This window comes from Staurois parvus, unplaced genomic scaffold (genome assembly GCF_062004578.1).
Source record: "Staurois parvus isolate SC_StPar_1 unplaced genomic scaffold, SC_StPar_1.0 ptg000354l, whole genome shotgun sequence".
Classification (NCBI taxonomy): domain Eukaryota; kingdom Metazoa; phylum Chordata; class Amphibia; order Anura; family Ranidae; genus Staurois; species Staurois parvus.
Window position 1 is genome coordinate 6,901,962 of NW_028318150.1, and position 17,958 is coordinate 6,919,919.

A 17,958-nucleotide genomic window follows, 5' to 3' on the forward strand; every position below is an offset into this window, starting at 1 on the left:
AAATACCACTGAAAGAAAGCTTCATTTGTGGGAAAAAAAGGACATACATTTCGTTTGGGTGCAGCGTTGTACGACCGCGCAATTGGCAGTTAAAGTAACACTGCGCCGTATCACAAAAAAATGGCCTGGTCACGAAGGGGGGTAAATCCTCTGGAGGGTGGTTAATACTGCTTTCAGTCATGGAGACTTGACATGATATGGGAGTGTTACCTAGGGTGACTTGCATGCAAATACATCTTACTTTGGAATGCCCACTCCTCCAAACTGACACCTATCTACCAATTGTTTGCATGTTTGCATAACCAATAGCCAGCCCACTGCTTGCATTAGGCTCAAGTTCCTGGCAACAGTACTGAAGCAGGGTGCTGTGATGTTTTCAGAAGGCTATATACAGCATCACACCAGCCATGATCTGCCTACATTGCAGAGAAAAGCACAGAAACCCAGCGTTGTCAGCACTGGGTTTAAAAAAAGGTTTGCAATAAAACAGAAAGATTTTATTTAAAAATGTCATTAGTATATTGAGAGAGGAAGGGAGGAACCAGGGAAGACAAATATAAACAGAATAAAACTTCACCTTTAAAGAAGATTATGAGCAGTCAAAATCTCTGAAAGTATAATTTATTTATGCAAGAAAATTTCCGATCTCTTGGAGTCCCTTTCTTACCATTTATTGAGGATGAATAAAAATGGAAAAATATGGAAAAAGGAATTCTCATTCCTGAAACATTGTACATTTTCTGGCTGCACACTCTCATGTTATAAATAATGTATCACTTAGTGCTGGTGATATTATTTAAATACTTCTACTTGTGTACACTGTCATCTGTTTTGTTGCTTTATATATGGGCATAAAGTAGAATACACTGCATCTGAGCATCACAAGCCAAAAATGCTATTAAAATAATTTTTAATATGCAACGCAAACTCACCCATCCATCCATGTCTCCATGGTTTATTGTATGGAGAAATCACCCCTAGCATTTCTGGTCATGGCCATCCTGAGTAAGGAGAGGTACTCATGTAGCATTTACTTCCTGGAATCCATTTGCCCCTAGCTCAACCATGCAGGCAGGAGCACGTGCTTAGCTGAGAAATCCCCTCTCCCAAAGATTCCTGGGATGTATGACATCATTTGCCAAGGCCAGAAACCAGGAACTATCTGAATAAATGTACAAAAAAAAGTTTAAAACAAGTAAATATAATATACCTTCCTGTCTAATAGCAAATGCTAGCAGCATAAGGATTAAAGACAGCCATGTTAATTGAGAGAGTGAAGTTCAGCTTTCAATTATTGGTGCAAACTTGAAAGATATTCGATAAACAAATCATGCTTGGTGAAACAAGAACATTACAATCACTGATTAAAAACATTTTTAATTCTCATTAAACAAACATAATCCTTTTAACTTTATAGAATATACCTGTAACACTCTATAGTCTTTAGGATTTGCACTAGTTTTCATTTTATGCTACTTTCTAATCTTACTGTCAAATTGTGTTTCTTTTACTTCTAAGTATAATTGAAGATGATTTCAACCAAACATGGATATATATTTTCTGCACAACATGACTGAATAAATCTTTTGCAGCCGTGAAATGAGAAAATGGTGAAATTCAAGGATTGGTGCCAACGTGCATAATGTGCTAACAGCTGGGTGCTCCGCAATGACAAGATGGATTATTATTAATCTTAAATAATTCTGGACTTACAAATTGGAAGAAAATGAACAAATGAGAACAGACTGCCAGATCTATTTCAGTGTTGGACCTCATGCTACGGTATTACATAGCTTCATACATATGGACTACAACATCCAGATGTTGGCCAAGCTTCAAGAGCAATATCAATTTCTAATAAAGTCACAAGCACAACGTGAGCAGTGTTTTACGACACATTCACATGAATTCATTGTAGCATTTCTAGAGCTCCAACACTGCATCTATTCTTTGATTTCTTAGGAAAACCTGTGATAATGCTTCCAGGAATAAGGCATTGCGCTAGATAAAGGAAACATGACTTTTTGTGTATTTTGGTAATAATACTTAAAGCGTAAACACAATTTCTGTGATATAGTATATTCTGGCTAGAATGAAGAGTTTATTGAACAGACTTGTTCTGATCCAGCTGTGTCTTCTTAATCCCAAAAGTGTTAGATGTACACAAAGAACCGGAAAGCGAAAGCAATTTTATTCCTACTTCTAAGAACTTATAGACGATAAGTGTATAGAGTATGTGAAAGCTGTTATATGCTGTCTATAGGGGGTCCACTTCATTCTAAAGCTTTGTGTACCAATATTACACAATGAGATGGATTGCTCTTACTGATTTAAAGTGTTTCAGACATTCCCATTTATGATGTTGTCCTATTGTAAAGCTAGTTGTATATTATTATTATACAGGATTTATATAAGAGCTGACAATTTGCACAGTCCTTTACAGTATAACGGGAGACAATACAGCAACAATACAAATTCAAAAGAAGAGGGTTAGGAAGACCATGCTCCAGGGAGCTTACAATCTAATAAAACAATACTGTTTATAGATGCCAAGAATACTAAAATAATATTTCAGCATATAAAGAAAATTGTGTTTAAAACATTAAAACAAAGCCTATAAACTATTGTGCATTTATTGTGATTATAATGTATTCATAAAAAAATATAATTCACCGTAAAAAAATTAAAATTATTTTATTACATTTATACATTTGAGCCATAATTAGCTCAAATTATAATTTCCTTAGCTACAAACTGTATTTCATAACTTAAAGTGGAGCTTCACCTAAAAGGGGAAGTTATGCTTTAAGGACTGCTCTCCCGCTCCCCATTAAGGATTGGCACCTTTGGGGGGCGGGGGGGGCGGGTGCCCGAGTTTGACAGGTACCGCCTCCCAATTGCGGGCAGACCGCCTAGGCGTAGTCTTCTGGGACACGTGACAGGTCCCAGAAGACTACAGGACCATTCATGAAGTGCAGCGCTACTCACGCATGCGCAATGGGTACCCGGCTGTGAAGCCGCAAGCAGTCACAGCCGTGTGCCTATACTGAAGATGCCAGCCTCCAGCAATCCAGGACAGCAGGTGAAACGGGCTGCGGGGGACACACCACGGACAGGTAAGTGGCTGTTTTTTAAAAGTCAACAGCTACAGTTTTTGTAGATGCTGACTTTTATTTTTTGACAGGATGAGTGGAACTCCGCTTTAAGGGACTTTTTTTTTTTATCAAATGGCTGTCTTCTAATAAAATAGTAAATATATTTCTGTTGATCTGCAAATTTAGGATGTCTTAAGCCCTCTCCTTAAAGCCCATAACCCCATGCATCCTTGGTAACATGCCATTTTATTCAGGTTAAAGGAGAAGTTCACCTTTTGGACAAAAAAATAATAAATGCACATTTTTTAAAGGTAAAACAATGTGCAATTATTATTTTTGTCCAAAGGAGCCTGTAAAGCTTCGCACCAGTGATTAGTAGATCACTGATGGCATGTAGGTCTCCTGCAGACCTGTCAGAATATCTGCTTGCAGTATGGGATGTCTGAGCAAGCAGATATACTGACAGGAAGATTCAATGAACTACCAAGGCATGCCTCAACTCCATGGTAGTTCACTGAAAACTACAAGCCCACAGCCGTTAAGGCTGTCGGGAGTTGTAGGCACTCATTCACAGAACACTGTGAATGAGTGATGCGGCCGTGTGGGTGGAGCCCCGCGAGGTCGCGCTGTTTTCAAATCTGACAGATAGTACGGGGGAACGGGAAAACTCTCCCTGTACTATATGTTTCGGCGGGCGCGCCTGCGGCTGTGGCTATTGGAACATGTTACATGTTGCACCCTAACAATGGGAGGAACATGTAACATGTTCCAAAGGTGAACTTATCCTTTAAAGTATATGTGAACTTTCACCTTGTAAAACAACCTATTCAGTTTAAAATAGAAATGAAAGGCAAATTATTTGTGTATTTATATGAAAAATGTTATAAATACCCTTTCCCCCCTCCTTCCCCTTTTTTAAAATTCCTTATTTAGTGGAATGCATCAAAATACAAAAACATGACTTACATACATACCGGGTACAGACAGACCTTTGGAAGGGGGACTTAAAACAATGACCTTCCCATAACCAGCACACAATAGGTGGTACAGTATTACATAGCAGGCTCACACAGAAAGCAGAACTACTAGCAGAATGTATGGTAAGCACATAGAGCCTTAAAAAGGTACACAATGAAACAAATAGATTGGTAGCTCAATGAGATGAGCTGAGGAGAAAGAAGACATAGAGAGTAGCAAATGTGCATGTACCATGTGCAATACAATATAATTGAACAGTGCATCCAATCGGGTAGCAAACGCAAACCAACAGCATTTTTAACATTTTTGGATGGAAAAGGTGGCACCCTAAGAGGTCTAGACAGGGAAAGGAAACAAAATGAAAAAAAGAAAAGGGGGGGGGAGGTTAGAGGGAGGACAGCAGCATGGGCAATCGTGCAGAAAAGCTGTTTCCACAATGAGGAGAGGAAGCTAATCAGAAGTACAAGTGGTATGTTTGATATTGTTCACTCTGGCAAATCATTGGGGCATGGTAGGAGTGTTCTGTTGTTTCCACATTCAATAAATGCTTCAATAGTAGCTTGCTTTATCTCTTATTAGACATTGGAGTCAAATTAAGAAGCGCTGAGGTGGGGTTGTCAAAGAGAGAAAGTTTGTGCACTATTTGCAAGACAAAAAGGATTGATATTAGGGCAGTCCCAGAAAATGTGGAGTATCATGCCGACTTGTGTACTGCATCCCCAGCATACAATAGTGGGCTTTAGTGAGGATTCAATGAAGCCAACATGGAGGGGGTTCGATACCATTGCGTTAGAATTTTATTTGGGGTCTTTTGATATTTGCTACATAAAGAAGAAGATTTGTGGGTATACGGTGCTTTTGGTCAACAGAGAGTGTTGTGTTCAGGTCTCTCTCCCATTTTTGTAAATACGGGGGGTGCTGCTGGGAAGTAGAGTCAAGCAAGGTATTATAAGAAGAAAGACACCTACAAATGGGTCCTTCACCAATGCAGAGGTCTTCAAATCGGGTAAGATGTCTATGGAAGCTTGTATGGTCTGAGAGGGATCTTAGAAAATAAGAGAGCTGTAGTAGTTTCCACCTACCCAAAGCAGAGTTGGTAAGAGCACTGAAGAGGCCCGTGTGCCGGGGGTGACTTTTGGGGGTGGGGGACCCCTGTATCAGCTCCTCATGTTCCTCTTATGCGTAACCCACCCTGTGCCTGTTAGGGGTACAGGGTGATCTGTCCCGATATGGTGTAGGCATGTATAGGTGGGGTGGGGGATTGTCCATTGTTCACTGCCAAGTGGTTGTTCCATTGTTCATTGTTCTCTGCCATGCAGCTGCATCCCATTGTTCTAGCAAACTATTATGGGATGCAATGTTTGTGTATTGGTGTGGAGGTTGTTCATTGTTCACTGCCATGTGCTGCATCCCATTGTTCTGTGTCTTGGTTTGGTGGGGGGAGGTGTTTCCTGCAGCCCTTCCCCCTGATGGGAGGGCCTGCTGATGTGTTTCCTGTTCCTGGTTGTATTTCCCCACCCTGTGTATATATCTTGTGTTTGTGTTAAAAGAAAGCAGTCTACTTCCTGTCTTAAGAGAGTCTTGTGCGGTCTTATTTCCTGAATGATCAGCAGCATGCTTTATTTTATAAGTGATCACATACCCTTTGTTTTCAGCTGAACAAGGAGCTTAGAGAGCTGGTGGAGAAGAAAAAGCAGCACACTGATCTTCCCAGTGAATGGCTGTGCAAGGGGAGCGTTTCAGCGGACGTCTGATCATTGGAGGAGAGAAAGGCTGAGTTCTCAGCACAGCCAAAACACTGATCACACTGTGCTCTAATGCCTAGTGTGCTCAGTTTTTATTGAGAAAGCAGAGGGACTGACAGAAACACCATGGATTTCAAACAAAGGGAGCAATATAAAGAGAACAGGATACATTTTCATGCAAACATGGTACAGCAGGCACATATCATGAAAATGAAATGTTGAGTTTACATATTCTTTAACAAAATAAATGCTGTACCAACAGATAATCACATTACTCTAAACAGAAATAAGTATTTAACAACTCATGTGTTTCACATATCAACTATAGGCCTGCAAAAATTCACAATATAATTGATTAGATCAAGAAAATTTGATTATTACTCAGCTTTACTACCCAACTGAAAGTCAGACTCGGGAGTATTTTATCATTTGATTTGGTCACTTACAATAATTAAATACTAATTGGTCAAAATAAACAGTTCTTATAAGAATATGAACAAACATTACATTTTGCAGTCTAGCTTACAGTTGTTAATAAAATTGCAGCATAATTCACTTGGAACTGTTATTTTTCCCATCTTGGTAAACAGACGAAAACATTTTGGCCAGGTTCACTCATCCCTAATATTGATATATGAATACACAGATATTTCAGCACACAAAGCTGCTAAAAATAAAAAAAAGGAAAACACCTACACTAAAAAATTATATTGAGAACACCTCCCTCTTCCCAAAACACTCTATATACATTAGCTATAGTATATTTGTCTTTAGGGAATTTGACATGTAAATATTTAAACTGTTTTTATTTCCAAAAAAAGGGATAGAGGAAAAGGAAAAAAGTCAGGACACAAAAGGTATCACGTAATGTAATTTTTGTTTACTAAAAAAGTAGAGTATGTTCACTTGCAAAACAAATTTTCACTTAGCTTAGTGAATGATGTGAAGCTAAAGACTACTCAAATATGTCCAAAAAAAATTTAAAAAAATTAAGAATTATGCTAGCAATTAATAGATGCTTGTGATTAGATCAGCACAGCTTCAAGCCATTTACTAAGCGACAGGTGAGGAGGGAAAATAGTTTTGTCAAAGTGATACCATTAAATTATCACTTTAAAATATTTAAAAATACAAGCAGAGTTCTAAAGCTTATAAAGTCAGATGAAAAGCTGAAAACAGCTAAATACAACATGTATACAGATGCTTTTCACTCCTGACTTGGACAACAAACACCACCCCCTCTCCTCATCTTTATTACCTAATAAAGGAGTGTTGCTTTGTAGTTCACAGAAGATAGGGTAGATTGATAAGATGTTTAAACATTTCAGTTTAATAAACAGAAACGAACAAGGACACTGGATTTCTGACAGTGCATCAATATAATTTATAATTTATCTCACACTGCAGTTTTTCCAGGTGTGTTCATTTTACACAATACAGGTGAAACTGGGTGATGGTGTACTTTTTCTACATTTCTAACTTGTGAAAGATCAAACACGGAGAAGAAGAACATTGATTAATCTGATCTTTTCATTATGAGTCAATGGGGTTGATTTATTAAAACTGGGGAGTGCAAAATCTGTTGCAGCTTTGCATAGAAACCAATCAGCTTCAGGGTTTTTTTGTCAGAGCTTAATTGAACAAGTTAGTAGCTGATTGGCTACCATGCAGAGCTGCTCCAAATTTTGCCCTCTCCAATTTTAGTATATCAACCCCAATGGCTTTTATGATACTCTGAAAGTAGAACTGTAGGCAAAACTTTTTTTTATTTTGGATAGAGCAAAGGAGGGTTATAACCCCTGTCATCTGTTTCACATTCCATAGCCAGACAGGAAGTGAGAGGAAATCCCTGCAAATTAAGGGAATTCCTTGGGGCCCCCCAGACCACCAGAACTAGTGTCCCCATTGGAAGATTTCCCCTCTATAACTTTCCTGGGGACAACCTAAAATTTTGGATTTTCTTTTACATTTACATTCAATGACAATGGTAAACAGGACAAATAGAGAGGGTGAATCTCCTTAATGGGGGCGCAGACAGCAATAAAAACTGACAGGTACATCTCCAAAAAGCTTTAAAAATAAACGTTCAAAAGCTGTTTGCAATATTCTTACATCTGCAGCTTTCGATAAACTAATACCTGATGAACCACTGACACTCTCAGGAGGCTGTCCCAGAGTAATGATGTACAGCCAACATTGGAGGGCATGAAGACAATAAGTGGAAAGATTGGAGATAATCAACAGCAATGAGATGCCAAAGATGAGATGAAAAAGATGAAAGCAGTATTCTGTAAAAAAATAGCAATCATTTGTTTATAAAATACAGAGTTTTAGCAATTGGTGGAGGAAGATTGTATCTAAACTAGAACACAGCAGCACAAGGGACACATCACATATAAGTTAAGTAATATTCCTTGTGCTGATTTTTATCTGTTTATTTATTTAAGTAAACTTAGGCTTTAACCACTTGCCGACCGCAGAGAGCCGAATGACGACTTCACTGCGGCTGGCCAGTTCTGGGAGGGTGTCATATGATGTCCTCCCAGATTGCGCCCTCCCGCACGCCCCCGGGGGTGCGCACCCGGCGATCTCAGTGATCGATGTGTCCTGTGGACACAGCTGATCACGTGATGTGGTAAAAGGCCAATCACAGCGGCATTTTACCACGTGATCAGCCGTGTCCAATGACACAGAGAACTGAGTGACCAAAGGTCTGTTTTGAGCACTCTCTGCACTCACTGAAGCTCCAGGCTATGAAGGGGGTAAAAGCTGCTGGCACAAGCTCTCAGTGGTACACTGAGAAGATGAGCCAGCTGCTTGTCTGACATCTGGGTGGATCCTGACATTATTGTCGGGATCCCTGCAGAGTCTGGACTGGCTCTGTGATGTGCTAAACCCACTGTCAAATGAATCTGGGTCACAGGAGGGCAAAATTAAGTGCACTCCTGTGACCCACAGGAGAAGTATGGCCAAAAGAGCTTTGGCTGTAATTCTCCTTCACAGTTACATTAAGTCCCTGATATAGTCCTGTTTCCCACCCCCAACTTAAGACATTGACAAGAGAAGCAGCAGACTGATGAGTAAAAGTTTTGTCATTCTGCCCTCTCCTCCTACTATGTTCTTTATTTGTTCATGAGCACTGCAGCATAGCCAACTGGCTACTCCTGCTGCTTCTTCCTCTCCTGCTTGAGATCTGCTCCACAGGGGATTGTAAAAGGCACTTGTCTTCATTGCTCTGTCACAAGCTCTCTGACATCATCACATACAATGCAAGACCAGCAGACCTGCATTGTAAGTGTGTATGTAAGCCATGTACCGGGGTGGGCTCCCCAGGATACAGTGAAGTCACGAACGAGGAAAGCAACCCCAACACCAGCTTTTGCCACAACAGAATTTTACTTAGATGTGGCAAATAAACACAACCACAAATGCTGGAAACATACAATAAATTTACAGACACCCAGCCCAAAATCTGAGACCCTTATGCTGCACAGCACGGCGCCTCCTGATGGATGAAGGTAGAAAGTGTAGTAATTTACCTACTGGCGGGCATAACGAAGCTGCCACACCTTACCCGTTATTACCCTAAAAGAGCAGGAATCAGTGTATGGGTGTATGGTATGGGCTAGCCTGCGGTGCAGCACAACAGCTTACAATCTTACACAAATCTACAGTATTCCCCCTCCCATAACTGGTCCTGTAGCACGTGCCTGAGTATTCCTTCTGAGCAAAACGCCAGTCTGGCTTGAGTTTGTAGGATTTTATCAGCTCTCCAATGTGAAAGGTCACTTTAAGTTGTGGAGTCCTTCCAATAATCAATAACAACACTTGTGGCCTGACACAAACAGAGACCCTAACTAACTAACTATAGGCCTGGTCTCAGTCTCTAGGTGCCAACACTGAAATGAGGTGCGTGCACGATCTTACCGACCCGGGTCTGCTTTTCATCCGCTGGTGGCTCTGAACAGAACAAATGTCTCTCCAACAAGCTTGCGATATTGCAGTGTATGCTGCGTTGTTCCTCTGCTGTCATCAGCATTACTGACAGCAATCTTCCTTTCTCTGAACAGGATCAGGGTCTTGGACACGATCAGCTTCACTTAGCTTCAGCTCTGGTTACCGAGCAAAGCTCCCACACCTGGATGTCATCGGATTCTCAGCTTACACGGCCCCTTCATTCAGCATCGTTCAAAACATGGCTGCAGTCCCCTCTTCCTGTTCACTCCAACTCTGTGTGAAAACTCCACCTCTTCATTAATATACAAATATCTATGCAGTCTGAGGCTGTGTTAGAAAAACAGTGACATCTTGTGGCTAAACCGCAGAATGTCAGTCAAAACATTAATTTACTTCCACACAATCAGTGTTCAAACAATGAGAGCTGTTTCCCCATCTCACATGTACACCAAGGGCCTACTCCAGGCCCGGACTGGGACAAAACATAGGCTCTGGCATTTTAGACTGAGCAGTCCACATCCCCCGCAGAAGCTGGTGGAAGAGAGGAGAGAGGAACCTGGCAGTGCTGCAAGGGAAGGGGGGACCAGGAGAGAGGACAGGGGCCCAGGGGCAGCAGAAAGAGGATGGATAGGAGCAGAGGCATAACTAGAACCTTGAGGACCCTGGTGCAAAAAACCATGAAGGTCTCTCCTAACCATTGGTCCAAGGGCCCTTCCCTCCAGGGTCCTTCCCACTGATCCTGGGACCCTTACTCCCATTGTGGGGCCCTTCATTAAGGTCCTGCAGCGGAGACCCCCCACAGTGGGGGAATGCTGGGGCCCCGTCTCAAGTGTGACCTTTGGGTCCCAGTAGCTCTGCCAACGGGTGCTAGCAATATTTTTGGGATTTCTGTAGCACCCCCATGGCACTGGGCCCCCTGAAGCTCCACCAGTGAAGCATTATGCAATGGGGGGATCAGAGAGCAGCATACAGTATGAGGGGGAGCAGTATATGGGGATGGGGAGCAGTGGACAGTATACAGTGGGGAGGGGGGCACTGAGCAGTATATGATGGGGCAGTGGGGAGAAAGAAGTGAGCAGTATATGGGGGGGAGCAGTGAACAGTATACGGGGGGAGCAGTATACAGTGGGGAGGGAACAGTGAGCAGTATACTGGGGGGGAAGCAGTAAATGAAGAAGGGCAGCAGTGGACAGTATATGGGGAGCAGTGAGCAGTATACGAGGGGGAGGGAGCAGTATACAGTGGGACTGGAGCAGTGAGCAGTATATAGGGGGAGCAGTGAGCAGTATATGGGGGAGCAGTGAGAAGTATAGGAGGGGGGCAGTGGGCAGTATACAGTGGAAGGGGGCAGTGAGCAGTATATGAGGGGGATGGAGCAGTGAGCAGTATGCAAGGGGGACGGAGCAGTGAGTAGTATACAGTGGGGACAGAGCAGTGAGCAGTATACAGGGAGGCAGTAGGCAGTATACAGTGGAGGGGGGAATGAGCAGTATACAGTGGGGAGAGAGAAATGAGCAGTATACGGAGGGAAGCAGTATACGGGAAAGGGGAGCAGTAGGCAGTATACGGGGGGAGCAGTGAGCAGTATACGAGGAGGAGGGAGCAGTGAGCAGTATACGAGGGGAGCAGTAGACCGTGAGGATGGAGCAGTATACGGTGGGAGCAATATGGGGGGAGCAGTATACAGTGGGCACGGAGCAGTATACGGGGGGCACCAGTGAGCAGTATAGAAGGGGGGGGCAGTGGGCAGTATACAGTTGAGGGGGGAATGAGCAGTATACTGGGGAAGCAGTATGCAGTGGGGAAGTGGAGCAGTGAACAGTTTGGGGGGAGGCAGTATACAGTAGAGGGGGGAAAATGAGCAGTATGGGGGGAGGCAGTATACAGTGGAGGGGGGAATGAGCAGTATACTGGGGGAAGCAGTATGCAATGGGGAAGAGGAGCAGTGAGCAGTTTGGGGGGGGGGGGTAGCATGCAGTGGGGAAGGGGAGCAGTGAGCAGTTTGGGGAGGGCAGTAAACAGCGGGGAAGGGGAGCAGTGAGCAGTTTGGGGGGGCAGTATTCAGTGGGGAAGGGGAGCAGCGAGCAGTTGGGGGGGCAGTATACAGTGGGGAAGGGGAGCAGTGAGCAGTTGGGAGGGAGGTTTACAAGAGGAAGGGGAGCAGTTTTGGGGGTAGTATACAGTGGGGAAGGGGAGCAGTGAGCAGTTTGGGAGGGGCAGTATACAATGGGGAAGGGGAGCAGTGAGCAGTTTGGGGAGGGCAGTACACAGTGGGGAAGGGGAGAAATGAGCAGTTTGGGAGGGGCAGTATACAATGGGGAAGGGAAGCAGTGAGCAGTTTAGGGAGGGCAGTATACAATGGGGAAGGGGAGCAGTGAGCAGTTTGGGGAGGGCAGTACACAGTGGGGAAGGGGAACAGTGAGCAGTTTGGGAGGGCAGTATACAGTGGAGAAGGAGAGCAGTGAGCAGTTGGGGGGGCAGTATACAGTGTGGAAGGGGAGCAGTAAGCAGTTTGGGGGGGTAGTATACAGTGAGAAAGGGGAGAAGTTTGGGGGGGGGTAGTATACAGTGGGAAAGGGGAGTAGTAAGCAGTTTACAGGGAGGGGAGCAGTAAACATCATGAAGTGTACTAAGCACAGTAGGAAGCTGATGCATTGCAGAGGGAAGGGTTAGCTCCAGGAGTCACTCACCATATGGATGAAGGTGAAGACTCCCGAGTCTACATCTTTGCTCCTCCTCCCTGTTCAAGACCATTTGCAGCAAGAGCAGCCACCCGTGCAGGTGAGTGAAGATGGCCACACCCCTGCCCCGCTCACCACCTAAGTCAGCCAGTGGAGAAGCTGCCAAGCTGGGAGAGACACCATCGGGTCTGCCAGCCACAGGAGGTTACATGTCAGACACATAAGCTGCGCTGCTCCCCATTGAGAAACCAGAAGCAGCCTGTTGCTCCCTAAGCGTTCCATGGTCGCATAGATAGAGGAGTCCGCACAGGCCCTCTGCACCATGGCCAGGGCCACCTGGGTGGCACATGGGGGGGTCAATCCATCTATTTCTCTAATGCCGCCGCTGAATGCCTGCAGGAGGAAGCGAGTATTTTAGCAGCGGCATTAGAGAAATAGATGGATCGTGGGGCCTCCATGTGCCGCCCAGCCACCCCTCCTATCAAGGCGGCCCCAGCCCACCAGGCAAATGCCCGGTATGCCCTATGGCCAGTCCGGGCCTAGTCTACTCACATCCCAGAGCATCAGAGAGAAAAGGAGAACTCCAGCTGCCGGAGAAGCAAGGGTTAAAGTGTTTGTTCACTTTTTCCAAATATCTATGCAGGTAAAGGGCGCCTGCAGATTAAAACAAACTGTGCAGTTCTGGCTAAAGTCAGACAATGTCCTGGCTATAGGTATAGGCCATTTATGTACCTCCCGATGCCAGACCAAAAAACTCCCAGTGTCAGGGATCCTGGGCGCTCGGCGGTGCGCGCATGCGCAGATTGCCGATCCGTCCGAGCCGGCGAGCACAGAGTCCTCGGCGATCGCGGCGGCGGCCACGCATGCGCACTAGCGATCGCGGCCGCATCAATGGGAGAACAGGGCGCTCTATTTAAACCTGCCCTGTGCATCTCCAAGTTGCCGCAAGGTCTTGTTCCTGTTCCTGTAAGTACGTTTCCTTGTTGCCAAACTCTGCCTGTTCTGATTTATGCTGACCCTCTCCTGCTCTGACCCCGGCTCGTCCCTGACCATTCTTCTGCCTGTTGTTACTGTTATTCTGGACCCTCTGTTACTGAACCCGGTGTGTGACCTGACTACTCTTTGCCTGCTGCTTGGTACCGCACCTGTCCCCACTGTTACCGACCCGGCTAGTCTGACCTCGCTCACTCCTAGCAGTCATCTATCCATCCCGCTTGGATCGGGACCTGTCATCCCCTTCACAGCAGGCTCATCCCGGGCACACACCCTCAACGGGACCCCTCTACCACCACCGGGGGTGCCCAGGGGCACGACCTGGTTCCAGTCTTGCACCAAGTCCATCCCCACCATCAGGGGCTCTGGTGAAAAGGCAGACTGGGACTTAGACTCCGCGTCCTGGGAAACCCCGTGCTGTGGACCACTAGAGATCCCATTGGGCGGAGCCTGACACCCAGAGATGACATCTCCTTGTCCTGCTAAGACATTGCTAAGACGTTCCCAGATGTTACTGCTCACACTATTCACTATCGCAGGAGCAAGCTCTTTCTCTGATTCAAACTCCTTTACATGTGCTCTCCCGTTACATTAGCTCTGAGCTCAGCAATGCAGCAACAGGGAAGATAGTAAACCATGGATGTGCAAAGCTTTGAGAGCTCACTCTTCTGATGCTGGAGGTCAGCTGTAACAGCTGGGAGTGTCTTAGCAACAAGGTAGGATGTGATGATGTCTACACCTACATAGATGGTCTACACCTATAGCCAGGGCATTATCTAACTTTAGTCAAAGCTGTACAGTTTGTTTTTATCTGCAGGCGTCCCTTACCTGCACAGGCAGTTTTTTTAGTAAAGGTGGACCTGTTAGTAAGTAAAACTGCTGTTTATTGTTACACAAGGCAAAAATAAGCATATAGCCCTTGCAGTCCAGAAGGAGCCCCACTGCAAGGATAACTTTGAATTTTCACTGGTGTTCAGCTTTAATGGATGAGGAAAAATTACAGCTAGACAACAACTCTACATACTAAATTAAATTCAAGTATATGCAGACATGAGGTGAAATTCTCTACTTAAACTCTGCAATTTAAATGATCTAATATCTATTATAGAAAAAGAGACTTTTGCCCTTTTTCAATCAAAGTTCTTAATTCTTAAGTGCACAACCCATTAGAATGCACTTTACTGAAGTCAAACAAGTAAAAGATTCTGATTGGATGTTATGGTGACTGCACTTAAAAATTAGCTCTTAAGAATTAGGACTTTTTACTGATTACGGCCATGCGTGTTTCTGTTAGGTGGTTTATTCTTGTTATTTTTCTACCTTTTATTTAAATGATATAATATGTTAGGCTTTAATATTATTGATTACATAGTCAATACTTTGCTTAAAAACGGTTGTAGTATCTTGGGCTCTTTTCACTTACAGTACTTCCTAGCACAGATCCATTATTAATTAATAATATTAAAACAAAAGCCTGTGGTTTATATTTTAAAAGACCTAGGAATCAGGGCGATATTATATTGTTTATAACAGGTTTACTCAAATACAAAGTCAGCATTATGAATTCTGAAAAGCATATGTTAATGCACAAACACTAGGAATAATCAGGATTATGTGTCTTCATTTGCATAAATATTACATCTGGTAATGAAACCAGTGACTCAGGAACAGTTTTTCCATTTGCTTTGCACATTAGTGTTACTATACCCTCTTGCTTACAAGCATCACAGTTAATATTAGTAAAGCTAAGAGGAATAGTCTACCCTATGTAGAAAATGCAGTCATTAAAAGCAATACAAAATATTATTGCCATATATAATTATTTTCATGCAGTATTAAACATAATAACCACATCAGTAAATATGTAACTATTACCACAGCAACCCAAACCGAGGCCAGTGGGCAATGGGACAAACTGTCTTCTCTTTCCTTACTAAATTGCCTGAGTAATTACTCAGTTCTTCCTATTTGGCTGCAGGAGGTGAATCATGCACATGTGCATGCCCCATGGCTATTTCCCGTAACAGCAGTACAATCCCACGCAGACCATGGCTCTCTTTTCCACTCTAACACTCATGGAGTAGACCCCGTGCTTGTCAATTCAATTCTTGTGGGTGTTCTGAACTGTTGACCCCACCACCACCAGCTATTTATGAGATACAAAATGTCTTCCTCTTATATGGGACAATATTTGGTCACAATGCCCTTTGCAGTTTTGCCAGCTGCTGAGATACTGTACATGTTCATCAGAAATTATAGTAACCTTACTGGACCCCACCTTAAACTGCCCATGGCAATAACTATACACATCAGTAATGTACATCCTCCTTGGACTTCCCTATTCCTTGACAGGCATGTGGCTTTACTGGTTTATATATGTGACTTTACTGGTCTATATGTCTCTGTAACTAATTTCCCCCTTCACCCCAAATCATAGTTCCAGTCTCTCCACTATACATTAATTGGCTCAAAACACACTCAAACATTGGTATAAGGGAATTCCAGTGTCACTCATAGAAATGAGCATAGGCGCATCGCTAATAGAAATGAGCATAGGCAAACGCATGCACTCAAGAATGTGCACAAGCGTTTCTGGTGCCAGACCTGCTATATAAAGGATGCTTTTGCTCACTGTTAGTGCTGACTGGTCTTCAGTTTTCCGTGTCCTGAGTGTAGCCTGTATCCGATTGATGACCTAGCTTGTTACTGACCTGATCCTGGATTCTGCCTGTACCTCTACTCATCTGTTCAAGACCCCGGCTTCGTTCCTGACCACACTTCCCACTATGCTTTTGTACCTCATTGCCCACTTGCTACTGACCTTGGCTACTGCTGTGACCTCGCTTCTGCTTCCGACTTGGTTTCATACTACTTCTGAATGTCTGCTTCGGCTGTCCTTCATAACCGCTCCAGTCATCACAGTGTGTTCCTGCCTAAAGTTTGCTGAGAGCTTCAACAAGACATGCTTCCAGAACCTACAGTACATGCAGAGTACCCCTTTAGCTTTTGATTGTCCAGCATGCTTCACATCTGCTCCTGGCCTGATGTCCTGCCTGACTTCTCAAGCTTGCATCTCCTACTGCAAGTTCTGCCATCAACACCTGTTCCTCCTGTCCATCAGCACCATATGTTCCATCTTCAGTGGGGCCTGAGATAGGGATACAAGAGAGGCCAACCTCGTCAATTCAGTCTCCTACCAGGTACGTGACAATTGGTATTTTAGTTTCACATTTTGAACAATGGTTCCGTATCATTGTACAGCTGTAAAACTTCTGTAGATTCCATATTCTTTTGTAACCTAGAAGTGGACATGTGTATAGTTATTACTAGAGATGAGCGAATCGAACCAGGCGAAGTGGAATTCGATTCGAATTTCAGGAAAAATTCGATTCGCGTCGAATCCGAATATTAGCCTACTTTGGGTGCGCGAATCGGATTTTTCCCGATCAGCCGGCAAAAGTGTCCCTGCAGAGAGCTCCGCTATTTCTGACAGTTCTCTGACAGTTCCTTCACATGTACAGCGGTTGAAACATTGTATCTATTTGTTTCCATTTAGGATACAGATGTTTTTATTCGGAAACAGATACAATGTTTCAACCGCTGTAAATGTGAAAGTCAGAGAACTGTCAGAAATAGAGGAACTCTGCAGATACACTTTTTGCCGGTTTGGAATTATTCTTATTTTCATCCTACTTCTTCTTCTTCATCCTCATCCTCAGAAGAAGAAGAAGAGGATGGGGATGAGGATGAAGAAGAAGAAGAAGTAGGATGAAAATAAGAAGAATTCCAAGCCGGCAAAAAGTGTATCTGCAGAGCTCCTCTAAGTGTATCTGCAGAATAGAGGAGCTCTGCAGATACACTTTTTGCCGGCTTGGAATTGTTCTTATTTTCATCCTACTTCTTCTTCTTCTTCCTCTTCATCCTCATCCTCTTCTTCTTCTTCTGAGGATGAGGATGAAGAAGAAGAAGAAGTAGGATGAAAATAAGAAGAATTCCAAGCCGGCAAAAAGTGTATCTGCAGAGCTCCTCTAAGTGTATCTGCAGAATAGAGGAGCTCTGCAGATACACTTTTTGCCGGCTTGGAATTCTTCTTATTTTCATCCTACTTCTTCTTCTTCTTCCTCTTCATCCTCATCCTCTTCTTCTTCTTCTGAGGATGAGGATGAAGAAGAAGAAGAAGAAGAAGTAGGATGAAAATAAGAAGAATTCCAAGCCGGCAAAAAGTGTATCTGCAGAGCTCCTCTAAGTGTATCTGCAGAATAGAGGACCTCTGCAGATACACTTTTTGCCGGCTTGGAATTCTTCTTATTTTCATCCTACTTCTTCTTCTTCCTCTTCATCCTCATCCTCTTCTTCTTCTTCTGAGGATGAAGAAGAAGAAGAAGAAGAAGTAGGATGAAAATAAGAAGAATTCCAAGCCGGCAAAAAGTGTATCTGCAGAGCTCCTCTATTCTGCAGATACACTTAGAGGAGCTCTGCAGATACACTTTTTGCCGGCTTGGAATTCTT

At 43.7% G+C, this 17,958-nt stretch overlaps 1 long non-coding RNA gene across 3 annotated transcripts in view; it reads right to left on the reverse strand.

Annotated features, from left to right (window-relative positions):
* Nucleotides 1-17,958, reverse strand: part of LOC149456623 (uncharacterized) — a 62,023-nt gene that overhangs the window by 14,739 nt on the left and 29,326 nt on the right. For all 3 annotated transcript variants that reach the window (XR_016313849.1, XR_016313847.1, XR_016313848.1), the window contains exon 2: nt 933-1,162. This is a non-coding gene — a long non-coding RNA (uncharacterized LOC149456623). The remainder of the gene's footprint in view (nt 1-932; nt 1,163-17,958) is intronic.